This window comes from Myodes glareolus, chromosome 4 (assembly GCF_982192425.1).
Source record: "Myodes glareolus chromosome 4, mMyoGla1.1, whole genome shotgun sequence".
In the NCBI taxonomy this organism is placed as follows: domain Eukaryota; kingdom Metazoa; phylum Chordata; class Mammalia; order Rodentia; family Cricetidae; genus Myodes; species Myodes glareolus.
In genome coordinates, this window is record NC_142029.1 from 102,881,509 (window position 1) to 102,901,803 (window position 20,295).

A 20,295-nucleotide genomic window follows, 5' to 3' on the forward strand; every position below is an offset into this window, starting at 1 on the left:
ACCTCTAACCAATGAGACAGCAATATAAAGTGTCATTAAAGGAAAGGCATGTTCATCCATCTTTCCTTCCTCCTTGTTGATGGCTGGATTACATGCATGGTAAGTGTCGGGCACTTCAACAACCATTTTCTAGTGTGAGAGGAAAAGTCTAGGGGATATAGCAGGGGCAAGAAGGATGATTGGATTTGATGCCATAAAGCGTAACCCAAGCTTGGCCTCTGCTTCCTGAATGAGGGAAAATGAATACTCGGCATGTTCTGTTCCTTGTTAGTTAGTCGGGAACTTTCTCCCAATTCTGTTTTGTGCTGCAACATGAATGAAACATGAGGCATTATGCTAAGTGAAGGAAACCAATTTCACAATAACCCAAACTGTTAGACACAATAACATTCACTGTTTGACTCCACTCACAAGGTACCTGCAGGAGCAAAATCATAGAACTGGACACAGAATGGAGGCTGTAGGGTCTGTGGCAGGAAGGAACAGGGAACTATTAATGGGTGTAGAATTCTACCTTGCAGGGCTGGAAAGATGGCTCAGTGGTCAAGAGCACTGGCAGTTCTTCCAGAGAACCTGGTTCGATTTCCAGCACCTACTTGGTAGCTGACACCCATCTATCACTCAAATGCCAGGATATTCAATGTTCTCTCCTGATTTTCCCTGGACACAAGGCATGTTCAAGTTGTACATACAGACAGAAAGGCAAATCCTTCAGATACAAAAAAATAAATAAATAAGTCTAAAATATCTTTGCAACATGAAAGGCATTGGGGCCTGGGAAGAGGGCTGAATGGGCAAAGGCCATGAGGACCTGAGTTGGGATCCTCAGCACCCACAGTAAGAACTGGGCGTGGCAACACTAATCCAAAACCAGCTCTAGAGTGGTTGACCAGGCAGTTCCTGGGGACTTGCTGACAAGCAATCCAGGTAAAATGACAAGACCCAGGTTCAGCAAGAGACCTTGTCTCAAAAAAATAAGGAGACAGTGATAGAAGATACTTGATATCAGCCTCTGACTTCTGCATGCACCTACACAGGCATGTATACTTACATACACACTGGTCACACACACGTGTGTATGCACACACACACATTGTGTGTATATACATAAATGAAAAAGAGTTGTAGAGATTGGTCCCACAGCAATGTAATGATTAACATACTTAACACTATTATTAGAATGAATATGGACATTCCCCATGTGCATTATATTATGAATTTAGAATTTTTAAACCTTTAAATAAAAAGGTTTATATATGATTTTCATTGTTATCAAATTAACATCATCGTTATCCAAAAAAGTAGAGATGGCAAACACCAAGGAAAGTTTTATCAACACATGATGATTGTGTATGGGAAGGAAGGTATCTCTTCATTAAATCCTTCTAACAAGAACACGGGACAGATATTATAAAAAGCACCGTTTTTTTAATCTGGGAAAGATTTAAAACAAAAGATAAGAACACTGTCCAAGATCACACAAGAATTTAAAAAAATCAGGCAGTCTGCCCCAAGAGCCCAAGCAAACGTGTGGATGCTTTGCTGCTTTGATTGCTTACAGTATTACTTCTAAACAATCATATAAAGTTACGGATGTTTATCTCTCCTTAATAAGCAGTGGTGACTTCCAGCTTTGTACTGCAATTAGGCATTCTTCAGTGGTCACATTAATATTCACATTTATTTTGTTAAGGATAAATCCATTCATTGGCGTGAATATAAAGCCTTCTGAGTTATGCATTTTTTATTTCTTAGTGAAAGATCATTCTTTCCTTTGGTTTTCGGTTGTTCTGTGCTACGTTGATGGAGTCACTCAAATGAGACCTTGGAGATGTTTAAAGATGCCAAGAATTTACAATGAAATAAGTCTTATTAAAAACAAAACCTATCCATTCCTTTGACTTTCCAGGATTCGCTGGTTGTGAGGTATAAATATGTATTTAGAGAAATCTTAAAAAGTGATGTCCTTGCCCGCTGTCCCCTCTGGGGTATCAGACCAAGTGTCTGTGAAGTAGGAAACAATTCCTGCTAGGTTTTATCTCCTGAAAACTGTTTGCCAAAAAGCAGTCTTCTTCAACTTGAATTCTTTTTCCTTCCCCAAGCTGTGCTTTCCAGTAATCTCTCATTATAAAGATAATAACCATATTCATTAACAGTTCCTCCATCAATCAGAAGGCAGTAAAAGAATAAATCTCAAGTCACCAACACTTAAGCTGTCAAAGGTATTCCATCAGTGCTAGCCTAATTGATAATAGCTTGCACCAACTGGGCTGGTCAGTGGTGATTACTGAGGGAATGAAACTGATTTCACCAATGTGCAAAGCACCACGGGGAGCTCTCAAGTGTGCCATTGATGTCCCATCTTATCTTAAGGTTTTTTTCCCCTCAGTGCCCTAGAGGCACAAGGCAAGTTGATTTGCTTTATGAGCCTGTTTCCCCATCAAATAAGAGGGCAAAATGGTTTCACCTCTTCCTGTTTGAACATGAAATGGATTTCTAAATTATATTTATATCAACAAAAACTAGAGCCTGTGGAGTATGAAAGGACCCTCAGAAAGTATCTAGCTCAACTCTTTCATTATTCCAGAAATCTGAAAGTGAAATAAATTAGACAACTTGCCCAGAGTTGTGGTGGACATTATCTTCCAGAAGACGAACATCCTTTTGGGAAAATATCACTCAAAACATGGTTCCACTGAGAACTGCCGATCATAAAGCTCCCCACTCCATCCGCACATGTTAGCATGGGAAACTGATGTGGTCCAAGCTAGGTCAATAGGCTCTCATCTCTGGCCACATTCATTGTTCCAGGATAAGGTGACCTCTACTTCTCTCCAGAACTTTTACAACTTTAGTTGTGGAGAAACGACTTTCTCCCCTCTATATGAAGTCAGCTTCCGAGGGAGAACTGAGCAGCTGTTGGCCAGCCAGACATCATTGGCAACGTAAGTCTATAAAATTAATATAGCATTAAAATAGGACCCATGTTAATAATGGTGCTATTTAACAGCATTACATGATTAATGTATCATCTCAACATATTACAATAAGGCCCTGGCATACGTAGTGCCCCAATTTAAATGACAGAAGCCAAGTGTAGAAATCATTAGATATTAAGACAAGAACTTCAAGGGAGCAAAGAGATCAGAGAAAGCTGGCCTTGCTGGTCCCTCAGATCACAGGATACAGATGTCAGCATCCTTTTCCTCACTCTGAAGCCTGCCTTCATCTTCTCAGCTCATGGTACTCTTTGCTGGGCAAACCAAGCAATCAATCCTGAGGCCACTCCAGTAAGCAAACCCCACATCCAGGAAAGCTATTACGTGTGGGCAGGTACTGCATCCCCACGGAGGCCTTCCTTTTGCTCATGCGGCTCTCATCAGACTTGCATAATTCCCACTGCTCTTGGGCTTTGAGACACTATATTGTCTTGGGCATATTACAAAGCTTTTCAATGTATAGACATACATGTATTTTATTTGTGGAAATAGGAAGGAGTTGGAGAGAACCCACCACCTTTCCTGAATATTATAATTGAAGTGGGAAGAAAAAAAATCAATTCCGAGGGAAGAATCCAGTTCTATTGCATCTCTCATCCCAAGAGACGCTTCTGATGGGCATAATGGCTGGACATTAGCCCTCGCCTTCTAACAGATGCAATTAAATGGACCCCAGACAAAACAAACAAGTAAATGGCAGTCTATTTATAGGTCACTTTGTTCCTTCCTGCTAGAAATAGCTCGCCTCCTGGGCATGGGACAAATGCTTGGATCACCTGAGAAGGTGTCACTCTGCTCCTTAGCATCAGGAGCCCCTGGAAAGTGTTGGCATGAGTGGGAGCCTCCTATCCCATCCCACCGGGGCACTGAGTGGGGTGAGAACATGCTTATTGGTTTCAAAGTGGGTCACCAGGCCTCTGCTCTAGCTTTATTTCCCCAGAGGCAAATGGGTGGGCTTAAAAACCCAAAAACTGGCATTGTTCATTTTAATACTTTTCTTAGATTAGGATAAGTCATGACTTTCTCTTCTAGTTTGGAAAATAATCTTCATGGTGCCTGAATTATTCTCTGTAGGTCAGGGTACCATAAAGGTGACACCTTAGAGTTCAGCCTGTGAGAAAAAAAAACAACAAAACACTCTGCTCAGCTCAGTGCTCTAACAGGTAAGGGGTTTGCGATTTGTTCTTCTAATGGAATATATACTTTTCTGATATTCTAATTCATCCTAGTGGAATACACACTTTTCTGATTCGCAGTGCACTAGGAAACAGCATGGCGATTGCGCAAGCAGTTAAAGCTTCTTTCGATGAGCAAAGTAACCTACAGACCTTCCAGATCCTTGAAACCCAGGGTGCTTCTGCTGGGTGAGCGGCAACAGAAGGTTTTCCCAAGGGAGCCCCAGACTCCGCCCAGATCCACTAAGTCAGAAACCCTTGTTAGAATACACTACATGCTAACAAGGTAGCTAAAAAAGGCCTTATTCTGCAAATGACCATAGAAGCAGGAATGAATGAAGGTGAAATTCTCTGCTATAAAGCCTTTATCTGAGGTGTCTGGGCTTTCAGGCTAAGGCGGGCCACCTCAGCAGGCAGGTGGGAGCTCTCTGTGACCGGTCCCCCAAGCTGGATACTGTCTCACACTGGGAAGGGTAGAGAAATCGGTTAAGTCAGTTCAGGTGTTGTGACACTTATGGACCTCAGAACTGGAGTGACCTCATTCTAAACAGTTGTGTTTGGGGCTCTTTAACCCGCTTTGAAGTGAAGACAGTAATATTGATGGTATCTTTCATGTGGTTTAAATATAGTAATTAAAACACAGCTCCCCTAGCACGGCAGTGGCCTGGAAGGTACACTTTCAGCTGTGTGTTCTTTGAATTCTTTGATTTTTAATACTCCCCCCACACCCTTAGAAATAATGTTTAGAAATGAGTTCGTTCCTCACTGTTTCGCCTAGGGACAGTACATAGACCGACCCCTTAAGTGGCGCATTCTCTATTGGGCTGCCTCAGGACGGGAGAGCGGTGTGCTCTGCACCGCGCGTCCTGTAGGTGGCAGCACCGGGACCGTCTGAGCACGGAGCCATGGTCTCAGCAACTCAGGACTCTCTTGCTGAGCCAAGGATGGAGGAAGCTGGTATACCCACGCGTAGGAAAACTGTACCTTCCAGTACTTTCCAAGGCTTCCTTCCGGGGACTGGAGAGCGGCTCAGCTGCTAAGAGTGCTTGCTCCTCTTCCAGAGGACCCTAGCTCTGTACCCAGCACCCATGCCTGACCATCTCAACTGCCTGTAACTTCAGCCACAATGGGAATGCAAAACCTCTGGTCTCTGAGGGCGCCTGCACTCACTTATATATTTCATATACTGCACAGGCACACATAATTAAAAATAAAGCATGTTATCGCTTCTTAGCCCTTTGGTTAAGATCAAGTGTAAAAATAAAGCATTTGCCTCCTATGCATTTTGTTTTGTTTGTTTTTGTTTTACATTTGTATGGTTTCTCTCTGGGAGTGGGGATGATTTTAGCTAAGAACACCTTTGAGGAAAGCCTTCTGATCCAGCACTCTCTACCCTAGGAAGTCTTTTGGGATTGTGCCAGCCTCCCTCTAACACTCTGGGCAGCTCCACCCCAGGGAGGCCCCCAGCTCCAACAGGGAGGTCCAAGAGGTCGAGATGATTCTCAAAGGATGCAGGAAAGGAACAGTAACTGCACACACTCCCGAGGTGACTGCCCTGCACAGTCTTCAGCACTCTGAATGCCTTAGCAAAGACGCTAAGCTAGGTCAGGGTGTAGGCAGGATAGTCAGTAGATTGCCTAGAGTCAGATAGCAACGAAGCTTCAAATCCAAGCAAACTGACTCTTGAATTGGTGTTTCCTTTCAGTGAAAGACTACAAAAGCAAGCAAGCAAAAGTGAAAGAAGAGAGCAAGGATGGGTATGTGGAAGGGCTTGGAGGGAGGAAAGGGAAGAGAGAAATGATGTAATTATATTATAATCTCAAAAATAAAAACAAAAAGGAAGAAGCAAGAAAAGCAAAGGCCAGTGGGACATTGCTTGCAAACAAAGTGCTTTCTGAGAGTTCTGCTACGCACAAATAACTAAGATACTAGGTTCTGTCATGGTCGGATGTGGGCTAATATCAGACAGGAGGGATCAGAGGTACTGGTCTGGCAACAAAATAGAGGATCCCCTTCAAAAAAGCACCCAAAAGTAATAGAAGAGTCTGTTAAGAAAGATACCTGGGACTGGAGAGACAGAGGACCCAGGTTCAATTCCCAGCACCCACAGGTGACTCACAAAGGCCTGTAACTCCAGTCCCGGGAGATCTAAAGCCCTCTTCCAGCCCCCATGGGTACTGAACATTGTGGTGGACAGATGTACATTTGAGTAAAACATGCATACTTAAAAATAATTTTCGATATGAAACCTCCAACAAGATTAAGACAAGGTCTTGCCCAGTGTTGGTTATATAGTGCCTACAGTCTCTTTCATTCTGTTGCCAGAGAAACACAACTTTCTTTTGTTCTCCAGGAAATTGAAAATACTGGTATAATGCCATGAAAAGTTTCCTTTCGTGGACTTTGCAATTCAAACATATCTGGTTCTACTTTTCTCCTTTTTTGTTGCTGTGTGTGGATATGGGGGGTGTGCAAATGCACGTGAAGGTCAAAGGTGGATAACAGGTATCCTCCTTGATGGCTCTCCACCGTGTGTGTGTGTGTGTGTGTTGTTGTTGTTGTTGTTGTTTGTTTGTTTGTTTGTTTATTCTTTTTGGTAACATCTGTCACTCTATCTGGAGCTCAGAGCTCATCAATTGGGCCAGGCTTGCTGGCCAAAGGCTCCAGGGACCCACCTGTTTCTGTTCCCCCAACAATGGAATTATATGTTAATGCCGCTTGCCCAGCTTTTATATATTGACTCCTGGAGGACCAGACAGATCTTCATAGTTGTGGAGAAGGTCCTTGACCAATGGAGTCATATCCCCAGTCCCCTCGTTCTAATCTTGAACTCAAGTTCTATTCTTGAACTTGAGAGCCTATAACTTAACCAATGCTAAACCAAGCAGAGCTGTTTGGACAGTGCCTGACTTGGGATGGGAGCTTCCTAACAGTTATTGTAGTGGCATTTCTCAGCGTTTACCTTTTCAGCCTCCATCATACCAAATCAGAAATTCTGGTCCTCCATACACTGCTAGACTAAGGGCTCTGCAGCCAAGCGACATGCTGTGATTGGTCCAGACCATCACCCCCTAACTTGGGAGTTGTCTAAAAGGGACTGTTAGACTCCTTACACTGCCACTAGGTTGCCACACATCCCCCAGTTGTCTGTACCATCTGTGTCTTCCCTGAGGTCTGGGCCTCAGTACTGTGAAATGCATACTGTTCCAGTTCTGCTTAGTCATTTCCTGCTTCTAAGACAGTGTTTTCTGGTTTCCCCTCCTAATCCTATGCTGTAGAGTACCCACCACCACCAATAAGCAGCCATACATGGCTATGGAGCTTAATTAAACCCTGAAAATTCTCTTCTCATTCACACTATCTGCCTTCCAGGTCCTTGGTGTTCACACGTTTTAGACAATGCCGATTATAGAACATTTTTATTATAGCAAAAACCAAATGAGATTGGGCTGACCAGAAGGGTGTGTCTAAATTCTAACTATACTTAGGGGCTAGCCTATATGAACTAGACAAAAGAGATACTTCTGGGCCCTCCCAGATGCACATTAACTTTCTCAATGCAACAGGTAACACAGACCAATTCAGCCAACTCACTGGTGACCACGGAAGCACCCAAGGTCTCAGGTCACATGCTACTTCAGGGACAACAGCTCCTTGGCCTTAGTATGTGACGGATAAGTGTGCACAGAGCCTAGGGGCACTAGGAGGCCTAATTTATTCTTCCACTATTTTATACATACATGATGGTCTCTGATCATAGTTGCCCCGTTAGCCTCTTCTCCTCCCACTAAACCCCTTCTCTTCCCAAGTCCCTCTTCTATTTTCTTTCTGGTTCTTTTACATTTTTTTATATTATAAAAACAATGGAGAGTTAACTCTATCCCTAAACTTGGCATGATTCAATTATGAGGGATTTAAAGAATTTGTCAAACACATAAAAACATTTCTCTCTGTTTGCCACGGTAACCTGAACAGCCAGGCAAACTTCTGAGGTGCAAAATCCCCACCAAAGAGACTTAAAGGCTGTCCAGGTAACTCCAAGAAAGGAGAAGGCATTACACACACACACACACACACACACACACACACACACACACACACACGGGGCTGGAGGGTTGGGGGGCGGGGAAGGTGGGATATGGGGAGGGTGGGCAGATCAGAAAGGGAGTTGAGGCTTGATGGTTCCCGGATCAGGAAAGGGGACTCAGTTCAGATCAGGGGTCAGCTCCAGCTGCCTGCACAGATCACGGAGGGAAGATGGAAGGCAGAGGGACTGGAAAAACGCCATGATGTTAACCGAAGGGAGCATGGTTGCTGATTCCTAAGCATAAATAGCTCTGTCAAAAGCTCTTCCACAGCAGAGGCCCTCAACCTTCCGCATGCTGCAAACCTTTAATCCAGCCTCTCACGTTGTGGTGACCCCAAACATAAAATTGTTTTCATTGCTACTTCGTGGCTATTATTTTGCTACTGCTATGAACTGTAATGTAAATATCTGATATGCAACTTTTCCAATTTGACTTTTAAAAGAATATTCACAGGAGAAGCTAGGTTTGGCCTCAGTTATGCAAACCATATTCGGAGCAGAACGAGTCATCTGTAAAGTTGATGCTAACACAGACCTACTATGAAAATACACAAAAATACACAAAAGTTTTCTGTTTGTTTTTCGGGGGGGAATGTAAATAAAATAGAAGCAGCTTGCTTTTCATGATGCCTAACTCTAGCAAAACTCATAGCACAAAAAGTTTTTAATATTCAAAGTAACATTTGCATAGTGTTAGTATTTTCCATCACAATCAGAGCTCCCACAGGCTGTCTGAATTCAAGTAAAATGCTCAGCCACTCCAGGAGTTAGTGATGCTGGGTCCTAGGGCCACACACACGCCATCAGTGTTCAGGCAAACAGCCTGGCCACCCAGGTCTTAAAGCCCTACATAATCTGTGCACGTTGTGGTCACATAATCTATGTGTGTTGTAGCTGTGGAAGCCCCTATGTGCATGCACTCTAAGGCCTTTAAAAGTAGACATGCCTGTCGGGCGGTGACAGCACACTCCTTTAATTCCAGAACTCAGGAGGTAGAGGCAGGCAGATCTTTGTGAGTTCGAGGCCAGCCTGGTCAATAGAGTGAGTTCCAGAACAGACTGGAAAGCTACAGCAAGCGAAAAAACGAAAGTGGACATGCCCACTCTACCTCTTTCTCACCACGCTGTCTTCAGACAGGTCTGCACACCTTTTCTCCCGCCACCCTACACTCGCTTCCCCCACTCTCTCTGTTAAAAAAACAACCACTTAAAGTGGGTTTCATTGTGCATCTTGCGATCCGTTCTCACGCCCAGAAATATCACATAGGACAGTGTTTCTTTTGAAGATGGAAGTAACTCCCCAAAAGAAGAACTCCCTACCCCAGCGATTCCTTAGTAGATTCTAGCACTAGGTATCATCATTAACTAAATTACCGGGTGACATCTGGGGTCTGGGTCTGTATCTGAAGGCGGGAAGCAGATCACTGATCAAGGTCAGACTGTGGGTCTCAGCAGAGAAGGGCCAGCAGTGGCTGCATCACTCTCAAACCCAGAGACATCTGACTTAGTTCGTCTTTGGATACTCCGCCTCAACACTTGGTGCTGTCTGAAGGATGGGGCAATAATTTAAGTGATTTGTAAATCCACATTTTATAGTTCAGTACAAATCCAGATCAAGATGAAGCTCAGAAGCCCTGAATAGTGGCTGGTCCCAGAACAGTACCCATATCTCTCAGACCAACAATAACTTCAAGAGGTGGTGTGGATGAAAATTCCTAAAGTTGCTTGGTCTGCAGGCACATGGGACATAAGTGGAATTGGTGTAGGATCGGGACAGCATTGTGGTGTAAGTGTGCTCGGGTGGCACACAGGGTCCTTGACTCAGAAGATCTCTTTACTGGTTTTCTGCTGTCCTGTTGCATCTTGGTAATTTGAATGAATTTTTTCAAAGGCTCCATCTCACACTTTTTTTTTTTTTTCAAGACAGGGCTTTTTTTTTCTGTTAATCATTCTGTAGACCAGGTTGGCCTTGAACGCAGAGATACCCCTGCCCCTGCCTCCTGAGTGTTGGAATTAAAAGCCGGCGCCACCACTGCCCAGCTTCTAGCTCATATTTTAATTTTTCACTGGGCTTTCCAAATTGTACAGATGTACTTTGACATCTGAGTGGTTGCCTCTTGTTTAAACCCATCACAAATTGAAAACATTAAGCTGAAAATGCATTTGGTATCTAGCTAGCTCAAAGACTATTTTATAACAGATTTCTAAACGCTTTGTGTCATTACTGACCTGTGCGTCGTGCTGCAGAGTCCTGTGGCCTTCGTGATCACGTGGCCGAGAGATCGTCCCACAGTCAGCTAACCTGGGAGAAGACCAAAGCTTCACACGTAAAGTATGATTTCGACTGAATGCGCACAGCTTCTGTATCAGCGTGGTTGTAAGTGTTCTGCCAGAAGCAAAGGCATTTGAGGGAGAGATGCTTGCTCAGTTGCTGGACAACTGAGACGGTGAGCCCAGTACATTGAATTTCTCCAGGTTTTCCCCATGACTGAGGCTTGATGCCATTCAGAGGAAGACTGTCTCCCAGGAAGATAGTTCATAGTTCTGACAGTTCAGGAGAGATTGGAACCAAGATAATGAAGGCCAAGGATGGGCAGGACCATACCTTGAAGACGACTGCTTAGTTATGCATACGTCTTTCCCTCTATTTACATCTAAAGATAAATTTTGGGGTCACTGGATCTTTCTGTTACTTATTCCTCTTCCCAGTGTGGCTACATGGAATTATTTCTCTCTCTCTCTCTCTCTCTCTCTCTCTCTCTCTCTCTCTGTCTGCTTTTCACTATTGCTAGTCTCTCTACCTGGCTTATTAAAGGACAAATGGCCAGATCTAATTTGTTAGAACTACCGGCTGACGATCTGAGCCTCAAAATTCTGGAGTCAAAAAAAGTCATAAACCTTCGTAAATCAGAGACTGTCTGTATAGCATGTTCTGAAATAGATAGTCTACCCATGGTTCTTGGGAGCCTTCTGTCTCCAGAAGACCTAAAAAAGACAGGAGGAAATGTAATAGGGTTATTCCTGCTGTTGCAGGGAGTGTTGGGAGTGTGGACAGGTGGATAAAAGGCATCCAAGATGAAACCAGGAGATCAGGTGAGAGAACCCCAGCTGTTCTCGTTTACTTTCTGTTACTGTGACAAACACCATGACCAAAACCAACTTGGGAAGCATTGGGCTTCTTTCATCTTACACTTCCCGGTAACAGTCCGTCACTGAGGGAAGTTGTGGCAGGAACTAAGGTCAGGAACTGAAGCAGATACTGTGAAGGAACTCTGCTTACTGACATGCACCTCACAGCTTGTTCAGCCTGCTTGTGTCTACAACGCAGGATCATCTGCCCAAAGGTGGCACCAGCCACAGAGGACTGGGTCTTCCCACATTCATAATTAATTAAGGAAGTGACATAGGCCACTCTGATGGAGGCAATTCCTCAGTTGAGGGTTCCTCTTCTCCACTGATGCTAATTTGTGTCAAACTGACAAAAAAGAAAAAAGAAAAAAACCAGCACACCAGGTGATTGACAGCAGAGGCTGTGTGGATGGGAGCTTTACTTGGAAAGTGGACTCCATAGGATTTGTGGAAAGATAAGCACAAACAGTTACAAACAGAACAGAAGCCATAAGATCTCAGACCCTATCTTCCAGCAAGCCAAACTTCTATCCAGTTTGCCTAAGAGATGTTATCTATTCCTCCTTCACAGTAACAACCCCGGGGGAGGGATTATGAGCTGCATCCTGCAGATAAGAAGAATGGAACTCAAAGGGTTCCATGTGGGCTCCAGCAAGTAAGCCGAGGAGACACTCAGAAAAGCAGGGCCAAAATATTTCCTTTGCACACCACACTGTGCCGATGCTAAATGCCAGGGCCAATCCAGAAAAGACAAAATAAAAGAGCAAGTGGAGCCTAATTTGGGTTCTTACCTTTAATCTCTCCTTGTGAGCCACTTGTTTGCTAAAAGTGAATTAGCACTGGGGTACCATAATGAACTCACCCCAAGAAGAAAAGATACCCTACCAGGCTTCTGTGTAGGAGAAATGAGTTCCCCTAGCTCTTTGAAGCATTTTAACAACCTGAAATTGCCCGCATAGGTATCTGTGAAGGCTGTTTCATACCAGGCTACTTTCACAAAAGGCCAGACTGCAGGAGCCCAGAGCTACTCCCAGGGGTCTAGCTAACTACATAAATGGCTCCAGAGTTCACAGGAAACTTGTGCCCTGAAGGCTAAGAGGACTGAAAGGCATTTGCCATCCAAATGGGAAATGAAGGGGAGGAGGGCGGGTAAGGTTGTCAGCTACGAATAAAGGATGGGACAGGAACAGATTAGAACCAAGGAGCTGAGTTAGAATAGGTATGGAGAGGGTAACTGATTCAACTGGTGGCCAGAAGGGCCCGTCTCAACGGGTGCCACTGATATCACCACGGGAAGCCTACGGAGGACGGCAGCCCTGTGTTTCCAACCCAAGTTATTGAGAAGTGAGACTTTAGCCTGGATTTTAGTAACTACTGATGCATAGCTACCCAGAACAACTAATTTATTTATGATTATGGAATCTGCATCATGGAGATTTTTAATAATGTACAAGCGCTTAGCCTACAGCTGCTCCAAGGTGTCTAGAGTGTTCGCTGTGGAAATACAGAGACAGGGGCTCAACAGTTACGGGACCGTGGTCTAGAATCGTTTGGAAATGTCCTCCCTCATACTTAGTGGTTACTCAGAGCTTTCCGTTGGGACCGCATTTGGGCCTGTTGAACCTCACGTGAGCTGGAGCACCGCGCCATTCAGAATTCCCACATGGACGCTCTGAGTTTGGAGCATAAGTATGCCGGGAAAAACTTCTGAAGACTTCTCAGAAACCTGCAGTCACGCCTCCAGCTTATTGGTTACACACAACAGATGAACCCAGTGCATTTAAACAGCCTCCTCTAGGAAGAGTAGTGTCAGAGAATACTTAACTCCACACCCCGGGGGCATAGGCTCTTCGAAGGTCTGGGAGCCTACTCTTACCTCAGCATCAGGGAAGAAGGTGGAAATGGGATGCGCAGTTTGCAGAGCACACACAGGAAGCGCTTTCCTCTGCGCCCAGGCCTGCCCTCTCACTCCTCCAGCCCCTTTCTTATCCTGGGAAGCCCTGTGGTTTCTGCCTTACCTAACTTGGCATCTCAGTGAGGGCTTCATTACCCTAATAATATACTTGCCAAAGTCGAGAGTCTCGTTCTTTGTTTTCTTTGAAAGCTCCTTGTTGCTGTTGCTCGGTTTTCAAAGCCCCTGTCTAGCAGACGTTATTTCCTCTCTGCCTCGGGACCAACAGGGCTTACAATTCTAGGCACCGCAGGCACGAGTTCTTACTCCACAAATTCTCCGCTTCTAACTTTGGAACCTTGGACGGCTTCTTGAAGTCTCAGTTTCCCCGAAAAGTTTCCTATGGAAATTTTACAAAGATTAAATAGGATGCTGCTGCCTGGCAGAAAACCACACGGGACATACAAGCTGCCTTGATTTCAAACTGTTCTAATAAGGCTATCTGTTGTGTTATTAACTGCCTTCCCACTCTATAGGCATGCCGTGTTGGCCTTCTGGACTCTTACCTACCGCATGCCTTGGGCAATTTCTTTAGCCTTAGTTCTTTGCCACTCATTTTTTTCCTTCTGTGCTAGCATGTGGCAGTGGTACAAGTCTCAGGAGTTCTCGTGATTACATGAGGTTATAAGTACCAAGCTATACTACAAGGTAGACTAGGCTCATGTAAGAATAATTGTGTTCCTTTTCCCATTTCATCTCTACCTCAGCCCCATTTTCTCTCCACTGATACCACACATGCGGTGTTGGAGAGAAAAGGGTGCAAATGTAATACTGTTTCCCCAGTTTCTTCTCCTAAAGTTCCCCTATCAATAAGCATTCCCAACTTTCTACTCTCCCACCAGGAAAGCTCTAATACCCAGACCTTTTGTGAGGGGTAGGTGCCTGGAGATAGCACATCAACCTAATCCGAAACAAGCCAGCAGGAAGGCCCATTAGGTGGGGGCAGCCCCCTTTCAGGGAGGCCTGAGTAGATAAGTCAAGATGGCTGGGCTCCAGCCCCCTGGTGGGGAGGCTGCCGCCTGCATGGCCATAGGACAGAGATTCAATTTCCAGCCTTTGTCCCAAAGGGCAATGTGGTCAAAGCCTGGGTTTTCTCACTCAGGACAAAGATGGGAGTGGTGGGGCAGTGGCTGTCAGGTGTCAGTCTCCCTCTCCAAGCCAGAAAAGCCTTTTTTAAAAAGCATCTCCTTCCAAATGGGATAGGCTGTAAGTGATCCCAGACCCTCTGGGTACAGCCTTTGTCCAAATACCCATGACAGCCACAAACATGTTCCCTGGCTGTACTGCACAAATCACTTTCCCAAAGCGACTGTCAGTTTTCCTTCCTCCTGGTTTTAACAGGAGGAGAAGTTATTTATCATTGAAAGGAATCTGAACTATAGTTTCAGTGTTTACATTCCTGAGGCCCAGATATGGCCCCTGGGAAACTCTGGCCTCAGAGCTAAATGGGCCTCTTCCCTCTGTTCCTTCCTTCAGCTTCCTGCGGAGAGCAGAAGGGCATCATCACTGTTTGGTTTTATTTTTTTCTCACATTGCTCCAGGTCTGCTGGTTTATCCACTTACCCCTTCAACAAGCATTTAATGAGCATTTATTCTGTGCCTGGCAATGCGATCCACCCTGGGTAACTAGAGATAAATTCAACAGGACCCGGCTTTCAAGATGTTCTCTGTGCTTTGTTTTGGTGGGAGATGAGGAGTTGGCCTGGTCCATGAATACCAAAGACACATAAATGTCTGGCTATTAAAGTGCAGCAGGAGGGCCAGGAAGGAGCTGCGGCAGCCTGCAGTCATGGGTGAGCAATGGATGAATGGGCATTTGGCGTGTGGGAAAGGAGCTGGCCAGTGTGCTTCTGGGAGCAGGAGCTCGTGAGCAAAGGTATGCACCACCATGACCTTCTGAAGGACCACAGGTCCTTGGGGACAAGAAGGGCCAGCTGGAAAAGAAGCTGGACGTGTGGGTGGAGCTGGAACTTGCCACGCTCCAGGTCCTGGGCTCTGCTCCAATCCTCCAGAGACCTGTTTTGCCAAATGAGAAAGGCTGGCAGACCTTTCCACAGCCACATCTGGACATGGAGTGGGTGCTTCCTCAGTTTCTCCCATCAGCAAAACATATTCTTCAAGTCTTTTGGGTAGCCTGGATAAGCCACACAGAAAGCATTAGGTGGCTTCCAGTTTTCATTTACTTTATTGGTTCAAAAGGGAAAACATTCATTTATTTTTATGGAACACATGGACTTGGTGATTTTTTTTATATTATTAAAAATGAAATTCTTGGGGAAAACTCAAAAATTTGGTTTCATGGCTTCCTACAATATTACACTTAAATGCTCTGTCTCACTGGCAAAGCCAGAGAAATATGAATGACAATGAGCCAGGTTGGCTTCTCTTGGAGTAAAAATAATGTGTGTACCTTTTCCCTCATCCCTCCATGCATGTTCCCAGAAGCAAAATCTGATGACCTTCATTTTGCTGTTTTACAGACATTTGACATCCTGGTGATGAGCTGGTCCATTGGTTAAGCAAATAAAACTGCTTGTTTCAACCACCCAAGAGGTCCATTTTGGCAAGTCAAATGATGTTGCTCAAGAGGAAGTTGTGGAGAGAAAACTGTGACACCCCCCCACCTCCTCCCTGAGTGTCATTACTTTTCAAGGTCTGATCCCAAGAACTAGGGTGTCTGGTTCTTGTGTAGAGATCTCCCTGTGTATGAATTCACTGGGCACTGGGGTAAGGTGAGAGAGGAAGCTGAAGTACTAGCACCCCAAAGTGTTGGGAAAACAGTAGACTTTGGACAGAAAAGAACACAAAGGCCCCCTGAAACTTCAGCCTGGAGTTCCTGAGTGGAGTCTTGAGATGTGAAGAAAAGGAATCTATATTTTTATAGAACGCCCATAAAGTTAGAAATTTACCATGAAAGAGATTAGGGGTTTGGGCTCGATGGTCGGAGATGGGAAGGTCAAAACCAGATATTGGCAGTCACACACTACGCCACCTCAATTAGCCTCCAGCACCTTCATCTTTACAATAGAGATAATAATAGCACCATTTATTGACCAGCGACAACCAGAAAATTCCCACTAGTTAAGAGTAGTACTTATAAGGTAACTGTAAGCCTATACAGTAGTCCCAAGAGGGTGGATTCCACCTTCAGAGGTAGCAAGGGTCTGAGTCCACACTCACCTGCCCTGGGCAACTCATTATGGTAAGAAAGCAGCTCTGTGTCACATAGGCAATGTACACAAAGAGAAACCAACAATGTGAAGAACTGGGGAACTAATGACTTGGTCTATTCTATTGGAAGCAGGCAATGAAATCTCCCTCAGCTTTAGCGAGCATTTGGTGGCCCTTGGTCTAAGTAGAAGTTAAGAGTAAAAATTGGAATAGCCTCAAGACTCACCCCAGTTCGTCTCTCCTCAGAGAAAGACAGGAGTCAGCCAGAAAGGAGAAGAGATTAATGCAATGGGTGAGCGCACAGACCCAGGAAGGAGTTGTGGGCCCCCTGGGTATATCCCACATAGACCAGCTTCTGATGGCAGGACACGGGCTCTACACTGCAAGCCCTTTGCCCGGGCTTCCCAGCTACTGCCACTGTGGGGCTGTCCGGAAATTTGTGATCATTCTTCTTATCGATCATCTCCATTGATTTTGTCTATGGTGAAAATATACTGCAGACACATTAAGTAGCTATCACAGGCAAATCGTCTTTTAATGAATTGTGCCAGCAGACCGGATTTTACATTTAACTTTAAGTGAGACTCAGACTTGAGTCCAATACCAATGGAAGATTGAAAGGCGGGTTTAGAGACCAAATAGACAATGGACCTTGGAGTTTTCCCTGTGTACTACTGGAACACACCAGAGCTCTGCTTGAATGGTCATGCCAAGTCAGAGTGGGTCTACAAGTCTCCTCAAAAGATAAAACAGATTGCCATAAAAAACACACAATCATCTGTTCCGTGACCTCATTTATTTTTGCCACTTTTTCAAGCTTTAAATATTTGCCAGTTACTCTCTCTATTCCAGAGACTCCGGAATAAGAAGGGGCATCCATCTGGATGATCTCCCTTGTCTGGTCTCGTGTCTTGAAATCTGGTTGCTGTGTTTAAGGATTTCAAAAGTAGGAGACCAGTACCCTGCTAATGAGTGCGTGTCTTTCTCCTTCTGTCAGCTTGTGTTTTTATGTACTCCAAAACTCCTAAGTAGCATGTATATGCATGCTCACATATGTGTGCATGTATGCATGTGCATGTGTGTGCACGTGTGTGTGTATGTGTGTGCGCGTGTGAGTATGTGCACATGTTGGCTGCATCTTGGCGAAACTGTGCTCAGAAGAATGCTCAGACGCTTAAATCTAATATGCCGAGTGCTAGTTGGTGTTTTGCCAAATTGGCACGAGAAAGCCATTTGTGAAGAGGAAACCTCAACTGAGGAATTGCTCCATCAGAGAGACCTATGGGCATGTCCGTGGGGGCATTTCCATAGTTAACTATTAACGTGTGAAGGCTCAGCCCACGGTGGGGGTGGCCACCCCTGGGAAAGTTGTCCTCGGTTATATGAGAAAGTTGGCTGAGTGAGCCATGGAGAGCAAGACAGTAAGCAGCCTTCCTCCACGGCCTCTGCTTCAGTTCCTGCCTCCACGTTCCTGCCTTGACTTCCTGCCCTGGCTTCCCTGTGTGACGGACTACAGTATGTAGGATGAAATAAACCCTTTCCTCCTCAAGTCATTTTTGGTCTGTTATCATAGCTATACAGACCTAAGACACCAAATTGTAGCCAAAAATAAAAAGATTCCAACTCTGTCATCGTCCTCCAAAAAGATGGCCTGAGTTACAAACATTACTTTGCAGTGGTAAGAGCAGGGATTTAAAAAATATACTCTAACCAGAAGCAAGACTTAGGCTGCTTTTTAAATATAACATAATGGGCTGAAATCACAGCTAAAAATGTTATCTCTAATGGGAAAACACTTCTTTGCCAAACTCGCGAAATTTATGATTTCAGCAGTTTGGCAGGGAAAAAAAACTCATTTTGACAGGAATGAATTATGGCTTCAGGCAATGAACATCAAGGCCAATGTCCCAATCACACTTGAGTTTTGGTTTTCAGGGGAATAATCCTTGAAGCTGGCCACATGATAAAACTGCTCTTTCCTTTCATAAGGTACGGGAAATAGACTGGCCCTTCCAGCTCTCCCTGGCCAGTGCTCAGAGCCCTCGGTGCAGATTCAGGGGAGGGCGCCTCCTCACACCCAGAACCCAGAGTGCAAGCGGTGAGCACAGGGCTTGGTCCTTCTGCGCTTCTGACTCCCAGTGACAGGCTCTGTCCCAAGGCTGTCTTGCTTCTTGTTTACAAGAAGGCTACCTGCAGCAATTGGAATTCATGTGCTCTGAATTCACCCAAGGAGAGAGGAAAAAAAATAACAATAAAATGTGAAAAGAAGAGAATACTCTCTTTCCACATGGACAAGAAAGCAACATCACACCCTGTCCTACACAGTCTGCTCATCCTGAGAGGGATCACACAGTGCTTCACTCTGCTTCTGACCTTGCTTTGGATCTGGAGACAATGTGGACTTCTATAGTAACCGGGGGCTCTGTTTGAGAGTGAGGAAATAGATGTCAGTTGGGCCATCAAAGGCATCTGCTACATAATATTACTCAGTACTAACTGTAATCTTACGCATGAGTTCATCAAGAATGAGGCTTGGGACACTTACCAACAGGCAAGTTTGTGCAGCTGCTGCATAGTGATGTCTGCTTGAACACAAGCAAGACAGTGGGCAAAGCTGGGGCCCTCACCCCCATCAGTGGGGTGTTCTCTTCGGGCTGAGTACCGCAGGAGCATGCTTCCTCTCTTCCCTTTACAAAGACTTGTGGCAATTCCTATCATTAACGTGGGTAGAAAGGAAATATAGTACGCGAGTGACTGATTCCGTTGTACTGCCTTCACCCACCCCGTGCTGTATCTCAAAACAGGCTGTTAATAAGTGTTTTGCACAAGCTGTGTCTTGGTTACTCAGGACACTGAGCAGCAGCAGCCGAAGCCCCAGGCCTATCTGAATTACAGGATGAGTTCAAGCCCAGCCTAGACAACTTAGTGAGACCCTTTTGCCAAATAAAAAGTGAAGCAAATCCAAGACCAATTGGGCAACTAACTTAGCATGATCCTATTTTAAAATAAAAATTTAAAAAGAAATAAGCCTGTAGCTCAGTGGTAGATTGCAACATTAAAGAAGTTCTGCCTTCAAATTCTTGTAGAAAGAAAGAAAAAAAGAAAGAAAGAAAGAAAGAAAGAAAGAAAGAAAGAAAGAGCGGTGGTAGCACATGTCTTTAATCCCAGCACTCAGGAGAGGCAGGTGGATCTCTGTGAGTTTGAGGCCAGCCTGGTGTAAGAGCTAGTTCCAGGACAGGCTCCAAAGCCACATAAAGAAACCCTGTCTCCAAAAGCAAAAAAGAAAGAAGGGAAGAAAGGAAGCTGGTGGGGGTTGGGGGTGGAAGGGGAGTAAAAGAGAAAAATAAGAAAGAGAAAAGCACCCTGAGATATAACTTAGTGGTAGAGCGCATATACAAGACCTGAGATTTTGAGTCCTAAACAAACACATACAAATTTAAAGCCCCGCTGAGATCATGTCCAGGATAAGGTAAAACTATGACTAATATAATAATGAGTACATGTTAAAGATTTAGTTTAATGAACAAACAGATGTTGTAAGTGCTTTAAAGGAAAAATCAGTGAAGCATCCGTTCATATAAAGCGAAGAAATGTTGAAATGAAGGTGAAAATGTGGGCACACTCTCTTTGCAGAAAGAGGAACTGTGGTATTGTGTTGGATAGAATTCAGACACATCTCTACAGACAGGATAGGGATGAGGCTGGATTGAGGTAGTCACCTGCAAGCTAGGGTCGTGACACAGTACCCTTGAGTCAGAGTCTGACAGTCTGGAAGGGCGTGCTC

The 20,295-nt window shown here is 44.7% G+C and overlaps 1 long non-coding RNA gene across 1 annotated transcript; it reads right to left on the bottom strand.

Annotated features, from left to right (window-relative positions):
- Positions 1-1,428: 1,428 nt before the first annotated feature.
- Positions 1,429-10,645, bottom strand: LOC125408248 (uncharacterized). Its single transcript, XR_007234425.3, has 3 exons — positions 10,490-10,645; positions 9,635-9,806; positions 1,429-2,951 (listed from the first exon to the last, which is right to left on the bottom strand). It is a non-coding gene; the product is annotated as an uncharacterized LOC125408248 (long non-coding RNA).
- Between the last annotated feature and the right edge of the window lie 9,650 nt (positions 10,646-20,295).